Raw genomic sequence first — 12,938 nt, 5'->3', positions numbered from 1 at the left:
GTTTTGACTTAGAGACTCTTGGTGTATAAAATCAGTGTTCAAAAGGAAAAAGAAAAAAAAAAAATCCTAGCAACTACTTTAAGAAACAAAAGAAGGAATGTAAAATGTCACCTTGCTAAGATCAAATGTTCTGAGAGTCCCAAGTGAAATTAGCAGTCATCACACAAATCAGGGCCATAGAAATCATAAGGGTAATTTTTTGATGTATATTAAAGATTTTACACTCTGAGACATACGTGGTAAAGGTTCTTACTGGTGTCGCGGAGATGTGAAGAGGTAACTGGTGAGACTGAAAACAGAAATTTAAGGTGAATTCCACTTAAACAGCTGTGAATGAATTAATAAGCAGTAGTAAGGATGAGGAAACCCTGGTGGTGTAGTGGTTAAGTGCTACGGTTGCTAACCAAAGGGTTGGCACTTCGAATCCACCAGGCGCTCCTTGGAAACTCTATGGGGCAGTTCTACTCTGTCCTATAGGGTTGCTACGAGTTGGAATTGACTCGATGGCACTGGGTTTGGTTTTTTGGGGTTTAGTAAGGATGAGAAAATACCTGGCAATCTGCTCCCTTAAAGATTTCAGCTAGGAAAGTCTATAGGGCAGTTCTACTGTCCTATAGAGTTGCTATGAGTCAGAACTGACTCAATGGCACACAACAACAACAACCATTTAAAGGAAGAAGGAATCTCTGGATGGTGTAAATGGTTCAGCATTCAACTACTAGCTGAAAGGTTGATAACTCTAATCCACCCCAAAGTGCCTTGGAAGATAGGCTTGGTGATCTTCTGAAAAGGTCACAGCCACGAAAACCCTATGGAGCAATTCTATTCTGCACACATGGGGCCGCCATGAGTCAGAACAGACTCAACGGCAACTAACGACACTAAGGAAAAGAGCCCAGCAAACGGGCTGGAGTAATCGGCCATGGAAACTGCAGCCACCTGTCCTTTGTTCTTATTAACTTTGAATATCAAACAGGGTAAAGCAGGACATGTCGTAGACTCTGTATATAGACATATGCCTGAACTCATATGAAACAGAGGGATTCATTGCAATGAAGTCTTTTGGGGTAACTGCACGCTGGTCAAGTTCCACTAGGATTTTCTACCTCACCTGTAAATGTTGTTTTTGCTGATGTGTGCCATGGAGTCGATTCTGACTCATAGCCACCCTATACGACAGAGTAGAACTGTCCCATAGGGTTTTCTAGGCTGTCATCTTTATGGGAGCAGAGATCACCAGGTCTTTTCTACCATGGAGCCAATGGTGAGTTCTGTCAACCTGGTGATGCAATGGTTAAGCACTCACATCTGAATACCTGTTGCCGTCGCGATTCTGATTCATATCGACCATATAGGACAGGGCAGAGTTGCTGCGTAGGGTTTCCAAGGAGCCGCTGGTGGATTCAAACGGCCAACCTTCTGGTTAGCAGCTGAGCTCTTAACCACTGCACAGCCAGGGCTCTGTAGCTATGCCCAAATCACAATGATTTTATCTAGAACGCAAGGCTTCATCAGCTACATTTGTGGTAGTGATGCCATGCTATCAGTGGTGGTATTTTAAGTTAAAACAATTTTTTTTTAAAAAAGTTGATTATGGTAAGTCACATATAACATAAAATTTGCCATTTTAACTCTTTTTAAGTTTACAACTCAATGACATTGACTACATTCACAATGTTGTGCAACTATCACCGCTATTTCCAAAACTTTTTCATCACCCCAAACAAAACCTCAGTAGCCATTAAGCAATAACTCCCCAATTCCCCCAACCCTGGAAACCACTAATCTACTTTTGTCTCTATGCATTTTCCTGTTCTAGACATTTCATATGTGTGGGATCATACAGTATTTGTCCTTTTGTGTCTGGCTTATTTCATTCAGCATAATGTTTTCCAGGTTCATTCATGTTGTAGTATGTATCAGAACTTCATTTCTCTTTATGGCTGAATAACTAAAATAAAAATACTTTGAAGAAAACAATATATAATCAAAGAATAGAAAAATCAATATAACTAATTTTTTTTTTTAACTTGAAATTAACACTTGAAGAGAGTGATGTTTTAAGTTGAGCTTCTCATGCTAACTCAACACTGTAAGAGCAATAGTGATAGATTCATCACGTCCACCTGATATTTGGAAACCCCTGGTGGCATAGTGGTTAAGAGCTACAGCTGCTAACCAAAAGGTCAGCAGTTCGAATCCACCAGGCGTTCCTTGGAAACCGTATGGGACAGTTCTACTCTGTCATTTCGGGTCACTATGAGTCAGAATGGACTTAACAGCAACAGGTTTGGTTTCTTATCTGATATTCCTAAGAGTCTGGAGGCTAAGACATATACGTTGAGAATCTAAAATCTGATAGCGCAGGGATGGTAGTATGGCATGCCAGCAAACCAGTGATAAGTCATAAACTGATGTATAGTTTGCCCATGAGGAGGACCTAAATACTGTTTGAAGCAAGATAAAAACTGATAGAAAAACAAAACAACACTAGTATTTTCAGGAACAGAGTGTGAGGGGAAATGACATACAAGTTACTTTATCTTGTGATACTCTGGCTGCTTTTATCCCAGAGTGATTCAGTTGGACGAAAAATAGAAATGGATTTTCTAAGCCAAGGCAGTCTTCCATTCATCTTTTCCTTTCTAAAATTACAGCCATCCTCCTTATCAATAAGAATTAGGTTTTTTCAAAGTGTGCAGTATGTTTCTTCCTCAGCCTGGTCCTCCTGGGTTTAGTTACTATGCAGATGTCACCTCTCTGCTATTTCTAAGTCTGGCTCTGTTTCGCTTCCTTCATTTGTCCTCAACATACTGAATCATTCCAAAATAAAACAATCGCTTTACAATTTTGGGGGGGAGCCTGAAAATACAACGCTTAGCAGCAACAACGGTTGTGAGGGTGGGAGGTTCATTCATTCCTCTTTTGTTTTTTAGTAACTAAGGAGCCATCTTCCCCCACTCCCACTTCCTTTCTTTGAGTTGGCCTAACCTCTGGCAGAGACCTCCTGCTCTTCCCCTCTGCCAGACCCTTGAGAGATGCCAGCCTCTGTGGAACCAACCTCCTTTACCAGCAGAGTCTCTGTGACTCTCCTTTGCTCTGGAAGCAACTACGGGTTTCAGGTACGCTTTATTAATACGCAGGAGTCCCTGGGTGATACAAATGGTTAATGTGCTTGGCTGGTAACTAAAAACGCTGGAGGCTTGAGTCCACCCAAAGGCTCCTCAGAAGAAAGGCCTGGAGATCTACTTCTGAAAAATCAGCCATTGAAAATCCTATGCAGCACAGTTCCACTCTGACACACGTAGGGTCTCTGTGAGTCAGAGAGGACTTAATGGCAACTGGTTCGTTTACATGCAAGAAGCACACACGGCACAGGCCATGTCAACAGTCACCGCAGGTTCCTTTTCCAAAGAAAATTGGAGCCTTACGTTGGAATCCTGCCACTTCTACGGACCTCACCCACGGCTTTAGTCAACATTTCACCTGCCTCAGTTTACTTCACAAAAAGTCAAATAAAACTGTGTGGCGAACAGTGTGAATGCTGCGTGGGGTGTCTGTGTGTGTTGGGGGTGGGTGAGGGAGAGAAGCAAGTGATCACTAACGAGGATAACGTTTCTAACAGATCTTTTACAGTATAGTTCAAAACAAAGAAGTAAGGAAACAGCAAAACTTTATCTCCCTTGAGCAGGACTCCCAGCCTCGGGATAAACTGAGTTCACCTCAGGGGTCCATTGTGCCCAGTGGGCTGCTCCACGCAGTGACAATTTGCAGGAGGCACTGGAGCTGCCTTCAGGGAAATTATTTTTCTTGCGAAAAGGAGTGTTTAGCTTTGCCTGAAGAATGTCTCAGTGTTGGAGGGGAGCTGGGAGGAATTTTTCTCACCCAGACATTCTTCTGATTTAATCAGCCTCACCCTCACCCCACAATACTCCCTCACCTATTCCCACCCCCTGGCCTGGGAGTAAAAACAGAAAGTGAGGTTTCACCAAAACCATGGAATGAAATTGGGAGCACAAGGCAGCTCTGGCCAAGGAGTCTGGGAGAGGAAGGTAACAGGTGCCACTGTGTGTGTGTGTGTGTGTGTGTCTGTGTGCGTGCGTGTGCATATATGGGAGGAGGGCTCATTCCCACATCAGCAGAGAAGATCCACCACCGCACACTTCCACAGAAGAGTGGACTTTGGTGAGGATACTTACACAAAGAAGTATCAGAGCCCTCGGCCTGGGCCCTGAGGGGCTGCATGGGCGCAGGCTTCGGTAGCAGCTCAGGGGCCTTTGCCCTGCACCCATGGCTTCTTGGTTATCAGAGATCCGGCAGACGCTCCCTCGGGACACCAGGACGGGGGGGGAGGGGGGGAGAGACATGGAATGACAGTGTCATATGGCAGTGTGACCCATCAGATACCTCCTGGAAATTCCAGATGTAGCTCAGGAACCTCCATATGGGTTGGGGGAGGGGGATCTGGTCCCTCAATAACAAATAAAGGCAGAAGCCTTCCTTCAGTCATTCATTCCACAAAAATGGAGTTGAGCGCCAGCTATGTGCCAAGCATTGCTCTATAAACCCCGACAGAGCTTTCATTTCACTAAAGGTAAGGGACAATAAAAAATGAACAAAGACGTAAGTAATACCATTTCATGTAGTAAGAAATGCTAAGAAAATACGACAGGATAGTAGAGAATGGAGGGCGGTACAAAGAAACTACTCTTTAGCTAGTACCAAACCAAACCAAAACCATTGCTGCCAAGTCAATTCTGACTCATAGCGATCCTACAGGACACAGCAGAACTGCCCCACAGGGTTTCCAAGGAGCAGCTGATGGATTGGAACTGCTGACCTTTTTGGTTAGCAACCATAGCACTTAATCACTGGGCCACCAGAGCTAGGCAAAGTCTTCAAAATTAGGGAAATGCTGTTTATATTACCGACACACAGAAACACACACACGTACACTTTTTAAAACATTCTAGGCTGGTATGGCCTGAGGGAATATTTTTATAAACATTAAACAGTGAACTGGAGCCCTGGTGGCACAGTGGTTAAAATTTTGGCTTCTAACCAAAAGATGGGCAATTCAAATCTACCAGGTGCTCCTTGGAAACCCTATGGGGCAGTTCCACTCTGTCTATAGGGTCGCTATGAGTCGGCATCAACTTGATAGCAACTGCAAACAGTGAACTATATAGGAAACAATAAAAAAAGGGTTACATTTTTGTTTCCATTTTCAAGAATCTTCCAGCCATCAAATTAAAAGAATTCTATTATAGACCAACTTAAGTTACAAGGAATTTTAAGGAACTCTCCATAATTTTTAATTGTGCTTAAATTTTAGTTTATATGGTATGAAGGTAGTGGGCCATAAACTAAGGTTTGCAAATCTTTGTTATACACAGACTTCTCCGAATTAGTATTTTCTTTTTTTTATTGAATGAATTAGTGAATGAGGCACTATAGCCCAGTTAACAGATGAGTACAAACCCATCACTTATTCACCTGACTTCTAAGCTTCTGTTTCTATAAAATGGGAGTAAGAACCATAGGGTCGTGAAGATAAAAGAATCCATTTAAAGCATGCGGCTCAGAGCGGGGCGGGCAGTAAGCAGGCGGAAATTTTTTTTTTTTTCTTTTTTAAGAATCAACGAGGTAGCATCCACTACTTATGGGATTTCTCAACTTTTTTAAAAATATAAAACACAGTGAACAGGCAGTAATTATCTTAAGGAACAAATTAATAGGATGCTACTTATGTGATTTTTTTTTAATTGCGCTTCAGGTAAATGTTTACAGCTCAAGGTAGTTTCTCATACAAAAATTTATACACACATTATTATGTGGCCCTATTTGCTATCCCTATAACGTGACCGCACATTCCTCCTTCCCACCCCGGGGTTCCCGTGTCCATTCAACCAGCTCCTGTCCCTTTCTGTCTTCCCATCTAGCCTCCGGATAGGAGCTGCCTATTTAGTCTCATGTATCTACTTGAACTAAGAAGCACACTCTTCATAAGTATCATTTTATGTCTTACATTCCAGTTTACTCTTTGGAGAGTTGGCTTCAGGAATGGTTCCAGTTCCGGGTTAACAGAGTTCCGGGGCTGTGTCTCTTGGGGTTCCGCCAGTCTCAGACCATTGAGTCTGGTCTTTCTACTAGAATTTGAGTTCTGCACCCACTTTTCTCCTGCTCCATCAGGGACTCTCTGTTGTGTTCCCTGTCTTACGTGATTTCTAAACTGATTTTTTAAAAATAAAATGTTTAAAGATGGCCTGTGAAATAACTTCTGGGTCTGCGATTATTAACAGAAACCTAGCAGACATTTTCAAGAAAAAAATGGAATCAGTTTCCTTTGGGTCTATTAATAAATAGGATTTAAAGCGAAATGCTATTTTCAATCAAAAACAATACGATACACCTTTCCTCATCTTGGTATCTGTGAGAAGTTGTATCTAGATCTCATTCAGAATTGAGGAGCTATACTCAGCAGGCTTTAGAGCCCTCTGTACATGTGGAAACAGGGATCTGGGATTTGAATGTACACCTGACATTTTCTGATCGCCTATTATGAGTACCAGGCACAACTGAGAGCTTTTCTCGAATTTAATCCTTCACCACGGACTGCCAGAGATCGCATAGATCTGTCTTGGAAGAAGTGCAGCCAGAATGCTCCTTACAAGCAAGGATGGCAAGACTTCATCTCACACACTTTGGACATGTATGTTATCAGAAGGGACCAGTCCCCGGAGAAGGACATCATGCTTGGTAAAGTAGAGGGTCATGAAAAAAGAGGAAGACCCTCAAGTAGATGGACTGGCTCAGTGGCTGCAACAATGGGCTCAAGCATAACAATGATTATGAGGATGGCGCAGGACTGGGCAGTGTTTCATTCTGCTGTACGTGGGGTCGCTATGAGTCGGAACCAACTCGACAGCACCTGATAACAATAACAAACCAAAACGCTAGGAATATATGGAAACAACTTCACTCTTGAGCTGATATGTTCCCTTCTCTAGGCCAAATTATAAAAACGTGCATTTTCCTTTGATATAGATATTTAATGTGATGTTGTTTTTCTGATAACCAAAGTAATATTCCCATTGTAGAAAATGTACCACCTGTTAACCTACCAGTTGAGAGCCATTAACAAATTGGAATGTTTTCTACACTGATTTTACGTTTCTCTCTTTCTCTGCTATTAATCTACAGAATTGGAACTATGTAATTAAACATTCTTGGAACAAATGATTTTTAATGGTTTTATACTATTTCATTATATGAATAAACCATTAATTTAACCAGTATGGTAATATTGGGGATTAAGTTTTTTTTTTTTTTTCAGTTTTTCACCATTACAAATAAAGTTCTAATAACTATCTTTGCACCCACTGTTGACTTCCTTAGGATAGACACTTTGAAGAATTACTGGATCAAACGATTTGAGCATCTTTACAATCTGCAATACCTATTGCCAAACTGTTTCAGAAAGGTTGCACCAATTCGCACCCTCACAGGGATATACGAGTGTCTGGACCACTCTACCATTTCCAGCATTGAAAGTATTATTTAAAAAGCAAGCAAACAGACCAAAAAAAAAAAACAAAAAACAAAAAAAAGTCACCAATTTCCTAGGCAAAAAAATTTATCTTATTCTTGTCTTAAATCTGTATTTTTTACTACTAACCAGGTTAATGCTTCTCATTAACTGTAAGTATTTACACTTCTAAAAGTATAAGAAATACACTATTTCCTTTTCTTTCTTATTTTGTTTGTGCTGTCTGCTGATGTCCTTTGCCAATTTTAAAAGCTGGACTGTTAGTGGTACCCTTACTGTCTGACAAAAAACACTTTCTATTTTAAAGATACTAATTTTTTTTTTCTGTAAAATTTGTTTCAAGTATTTTTTCTGGCTGGTATTTATCTTTTAATGCCTAATTTGCTTTTTGATCTAAGGAGTTTCAAATTTGTATATACTAGGCATGGGTTTTACTAGGTTAGGCATGATTCAAGGAGCCCTGGTGGCGCAATTAAGTGCCCGGCTGGTAACCATAAAGTCGGCAGTTCAAACCCACCAGTGGCTTCGTGGAAGAAAAGACCTGGTGATCTGTTCCTGTAAAGATTACAGCGTAGAAAACCCTATGGGGCAGTTCTACTCTGTTTCTACAGGGTCACTACGAGTCGGCACCCAAGACTAACAACAACAACAACAACAGGCATGATTTACCCCTGCCCTGCCCAGAGCCTCTTTTTTTCCAATTCACATTGTTTGAGAATTTGCTCTTGCCTAGAAGAGGTAATGGGTCCCTTCTCCCACCAACCATGGCTGATAGGCACAAGGATGGGCACCTAGCCAGAAAGAAGCAGACGCAGGTTGTATAACTGAGCTACATTAGTGATGGGCCCAGCGAGGGAAGACCTTGAGACCCATCACTCAGATCCCTGGTCCTCCAAGAATCTAGAGTCACTTCTTCATCTCAGCCTTGGAAGGCCCAATCCAACCACAGTCCCTGCCCTTGGGTTAACCTGAGATCCCACCACAGTAAGATCTCCAGTTACATGTGGTCATTTGAGTTGGTTTTGTTCCTTATCCTTAGGACAGTCTCTACCAAAACATGATGAAGTAAAATAATTCTTTCCCTTGTGGTTTCTTCCGCTGTTTATTTCAAAATCTTTTCCCATCCCAGTACTGGTTAAATACTCACCTGCTTTTTTTTCTCTTAGATTTTTTTTTAAAACATGATTTTTAAAAATACATAAGTCTCTGACTCATCTAGAGTTTATTTTGGTATATGGTTTGTTGAATGATCCCCAATGGCTTAGTTTGTTGTGTTCCAATGCGTGTGTGTGTGTGGGCTATTTGTTTCCCTAAAAAAATAGAAACCCCCCCCATAAAGATCTTATCTTACAGGCAGAGAATGGGTGGGGAGTACAATGTTATTTCCTTAACAGAAAACTACAGACTCAAGTACTTAAAAATGCAACAGACTTTATATATTTAATAGATACACTTAAATATATTTTAAAATTACTTACGTTAACAGAGAAACAAAGTGCAAAGAAGGATTTTAAGTGATTTCTTAATGATGCCACATTATTAATTCACAAGCAAAGTACTCTCTAGACAAGGCCTCACACCTTTTAGTGTAAGTAGAGGGAGAAGAGTAAGTCCTCTCCTTGACTGGGATTTTCACCTGGAACTGGACTCCAGCCACCACCTTCCACGTCTATACCCTGAAGCCAGTTGTCATCTTGAACTGCCCCACCCACCTCTGACACATCCTATTCGTCTTCTTTTCTCTCTTTCTCTCACCTTCTCCATTCCACCCTGCGTTCCTTCACCAACCATTCTCCCACAGCAATTAATATTCCTTCCTCTCAGCAGAGCCTCTTTGGTCCACGAGAACCTCAGTTCATGGCCTCAAGTTCCCTGTTCTAGGGACCTTTCCTGTCAATTCTCTGCCCTGGACAAAGCCAACCAACCACTTCCTATAGACTGGTTGCTACGAAAATCACACAATACATAGATTTGTGCCACTATACATTCATGGTCTCAAATATTTCTCAAAGCTTTCTGGTCTCCTTCAATAGTTCCCTAGTTCAGTGGTTCTCAAAGTGTGGTGCTGAGACCAGCGGCATCAACATTGCCGGAGAACTTATTAAACCCATAGCCGTCAAGTCAACTCTGACTCAGAGTGACCCTATAGGACAGAGGAGAACTGCTCCGTAGGGTTTCCAAGGAGCACCTCGTGGATTCGAACCACCAACCTTTTGGTTAGCAGACGTAGCTCTTAACCACTACACCACCAGGGTTTCCTGAGAACTTATTAGAAATGCAAATTATCAGGCTCCATCCTAGACCTGCTGAGTCAGAAACTCTGAATAAAAAACCCTCCAGGTGATTCAGGTCCCTGGGTGGCACAAATGGTTTGTCCTATTAACTGAAAGGGTGGTGGTTCAAACCCACCCAACGGTGCCACGAAAAAGAAGGGCCTGGCAATCTGCTTCCATAAATCAAGAAACAGGGCTTCAAACTGGTTCTTCTCGGCTCAGTCATGGCTGAGGAAGCAAAACCAGAACAGACCTGAATTTTTAAAATTTGGGTGAACCAGAATGACAAACGGGATGGGAAAAATTATGGATCAAAGCCCTGCTAGAAATCAAATGTCCCTCTTAGAAAACAAGGGCAAAAAAGAAAACAAGGGCAGCATATGTGTTGCACAGCAACCAAATCTCCTGCCCATCAGATGTTGAGCTGGGTAGGAAACTGCAATGCCGCAGTCAAAGATGGTGGCTGACCATGCTGCTTTGAATGTATGTTACTCTCCACAGTTCTGTCAATAATCCAATCTTATACATCAGGCTTCTGAAAGGGCTCACTATGCCTCTTCTAAGTCTCCCGTTCCAGGGCTTTGACTCATAATTTCTTCTGTTCCAGTTCACCCAAATTGTAAATATTTGGGTCTGTTCTAGTTTTGCTTTGGCAATCGTGACTGAACCGGTTCAAACTGGTTCAAAGCCCTGCCAAGAAAACCCATGCAGCTCAGTTCTAATCTGTAACACATGGGGTTGCCATGAGTTGGAATAGACTGGATGGCAAGAGGTAGTAGTAGACCAGGTGGTCCTGCTACACACTAAAAGTTGAGAACCACTGGTCTATTCTATTGGGGCTATTCTATTTACAGATCTACATCAGGGCTTCGAACCCAGTTCGTTCCAGTTTGAATCCCTGCTGAGAATTTGCATTTCCAGCGCCAGATATACTGAATCGGAATCTACATTTCAACAAGATTCCCAGGTTATTCTTACGTATAATAAATGTTGAGAACAAGGGCTCTACTAGTGGTTCTCGGAAGTGGTCCCTTACCAGCAGCATTAGCATCACCTGGGAACTTGTTTGAAATGCACATTTTCAGTAGGGGTTCAAACCTGAACAAACCCTGCTGCTGGAAGCCCTGCTTTATTAAAGAGGCTTCTCCAGCTCCTTCTCCCCACCTACCTCTATCCTCAAACCATCAGTTGCCCCTTATGTTCCTGGTCTTGGCAGCTGAATGCACCTCCTCCTCACAGAGAACTACCTGCACCTCTCACCATCAGACCTGCAAACTTACCCGTGCCCACACCCACGCTGTCTTCCGCTCTCTGAGCGTAAGCAATGTCCCCCCTCTGGCACGCTTGATTCTGTCCCTTCTCACCTCCAACACAAGCCTTTACATCTCCCTCTCTTTTTCCCATCAGCATGGAAACCTGCTTCAGCTTTTCACTCTGTAACCACGCAGGTATACACACAGGTACACACACACATGCACACCCACAACTGAGAATTAAATAGTGATCATGATCACAGTCATGTTTCCACTATCTACCAATTTGGTCGTTTCATGACCATGTGGTGAAAACTGATCTAGTTTTTTCTTTTGATCCTTACTAACTGTGCCCATATTTCAAAAGTAGCCAGAAGAGATTGTCTTTTATATGAAGTTAACCCTGACACCAACACCAGTATTTAAGATCCAGAAATTTCTTTAACTTTTATTGGGAGCCTTCTCAACCTGTGAGTTTCCCTGGCTAGATTGGGGGCTCCCCCAAGAGCCCACACAGACCATATTGGACAATCTTAGACCACACTAGAGCATCTAAAAACACTGTGCTTGGATGTTATTTTTACCTGACAGAAAGGATCTTCTCTTATTTATTCCTGTGTCACTAGTGCAATGCAAGACACATGTTAAGGAAAGGAGAGAACAAGAGGAACCAACTTTGTTAAGTTCTGACTTCCTCTGTGTAGGATGTCTTATATACTTGTCTTCCTAAATCATGACTATTATGAGTCCATTTTACAGATGAAGAAACTGAGGCGCAGCGAGGGTAAGTAATTAGGCTACACAGCTAGATGACTGAGCAAAATTCGACTCCTGAGCTCTAGCGCTTTCTACCACACCAGGGGTTCTTGACCTTGTGCCATGGATTCTTCTAGCAACCTGATGATGCCTATGAACCTCTTCTCAGAAAAGCGTTTTTAAGTTGCTGAATAATTTATAACCTTCTCTAAAAGAAAATACTCTTCAAATTTGTCCAAATCTGAAGTCTGAATTTCAGTTAGAGGTTAGTGAAAATCAAGCAGTCATTTTTTTCCCATTCACATTTATGGACTCCATGGATTCTGTCTGTAGATATCAGCTAAGAACTCCTGTGTATACCATGTAGTTTCCTATCAGACGTCTAAATTTCAGTCAGAGGTTAGTGAAAACCAAGTGGTAATTTTTTTCCCATTTACGTTTAGGGACTCCATGGATTCTATCTATCGACCTTGGGAACCAGACCCTGGCTAAGAACTCCTGTGTATATCATGTAGACTCCTATAAGTCCATGATGAGTGTGAGTCAGATGAATGAATAAACGGAAGTTTCCAGGACAATCCTGAGCTGAGCAGGGTGTCAGACACTACAGGTTGATGGTTCACTTCCTCTTTCAGGGCCAATTTCTTGGGTCCAGCTTACCCTCCCTGACTATGTACGGTGTGTGTGTCTGTGTGCGTATATATTAGAAAGCCTGTGACTACACCTCCAACAGGCACCTTTATACCAGCCCTGACCAGTGCCTGATACCATCTGACCCTCTCTTCTTTACAATGTTCAGCCCCACAGTACCACCAGGTCGTCGGGAAATAGGCCCTGTGAAGATGCCTGGAGAAGGAAGAAAGGATGCAAGGCCCAGCAGAGAGTGAATGTCTTAGCAAGGCTGCAGCAAGCTTCGCGGTGGGCAGGAGGGGCAGGAGACAGCAGAGGGGGGAAGTGAGGCAGCAGGGGCCAATAGCTGGTCCCCACCACAGCGCTCACTCATTTTGCGGCTTCCCATTTCTGATGCCCTAGGCCAGTATCTCAGATTGTTACAGGTGTCAAACTATCACTACTGAGATTCTTGCCTGATATTTCCCCACAACACCC

General features: G+C 42.4%; 1 protein-coding gene across 4 annotated transcripts in view; it reads right to left on the bottom strand.

Annotated features, from left to right (window-relative positions):
- C24H1orf21 (chromosome 24 C1orf21 homolog) overlaps positions 1–12,938 on the bottom strand; it is a 328,797-nt gene that overhangs the window by 100,618 nt on the left and 215,241 nt on the right. The gene's annotated exons all lie outside the window — the stretch shown is intronic.

This window comes from Elephas maximus, chromosome 24 (assembly GCF_024166365.1).
Source record: "Elephas maximus indicus isolate mEleMax1 chromosome 24, mEleMax1 primary haplotype, whole genome shotgun sequence".
Lineage (NCBI taxonomy): Eukaryota > Metazoa > Chordata > Mammalia > Proboscidea > Elephantidae > Elephas > Elephas maximus.
The sequence above is the reverse complement of the archived record's forward strand: the minus strand, read 5'-3'. Positions and strand labels throughout refer to the sequence as shown.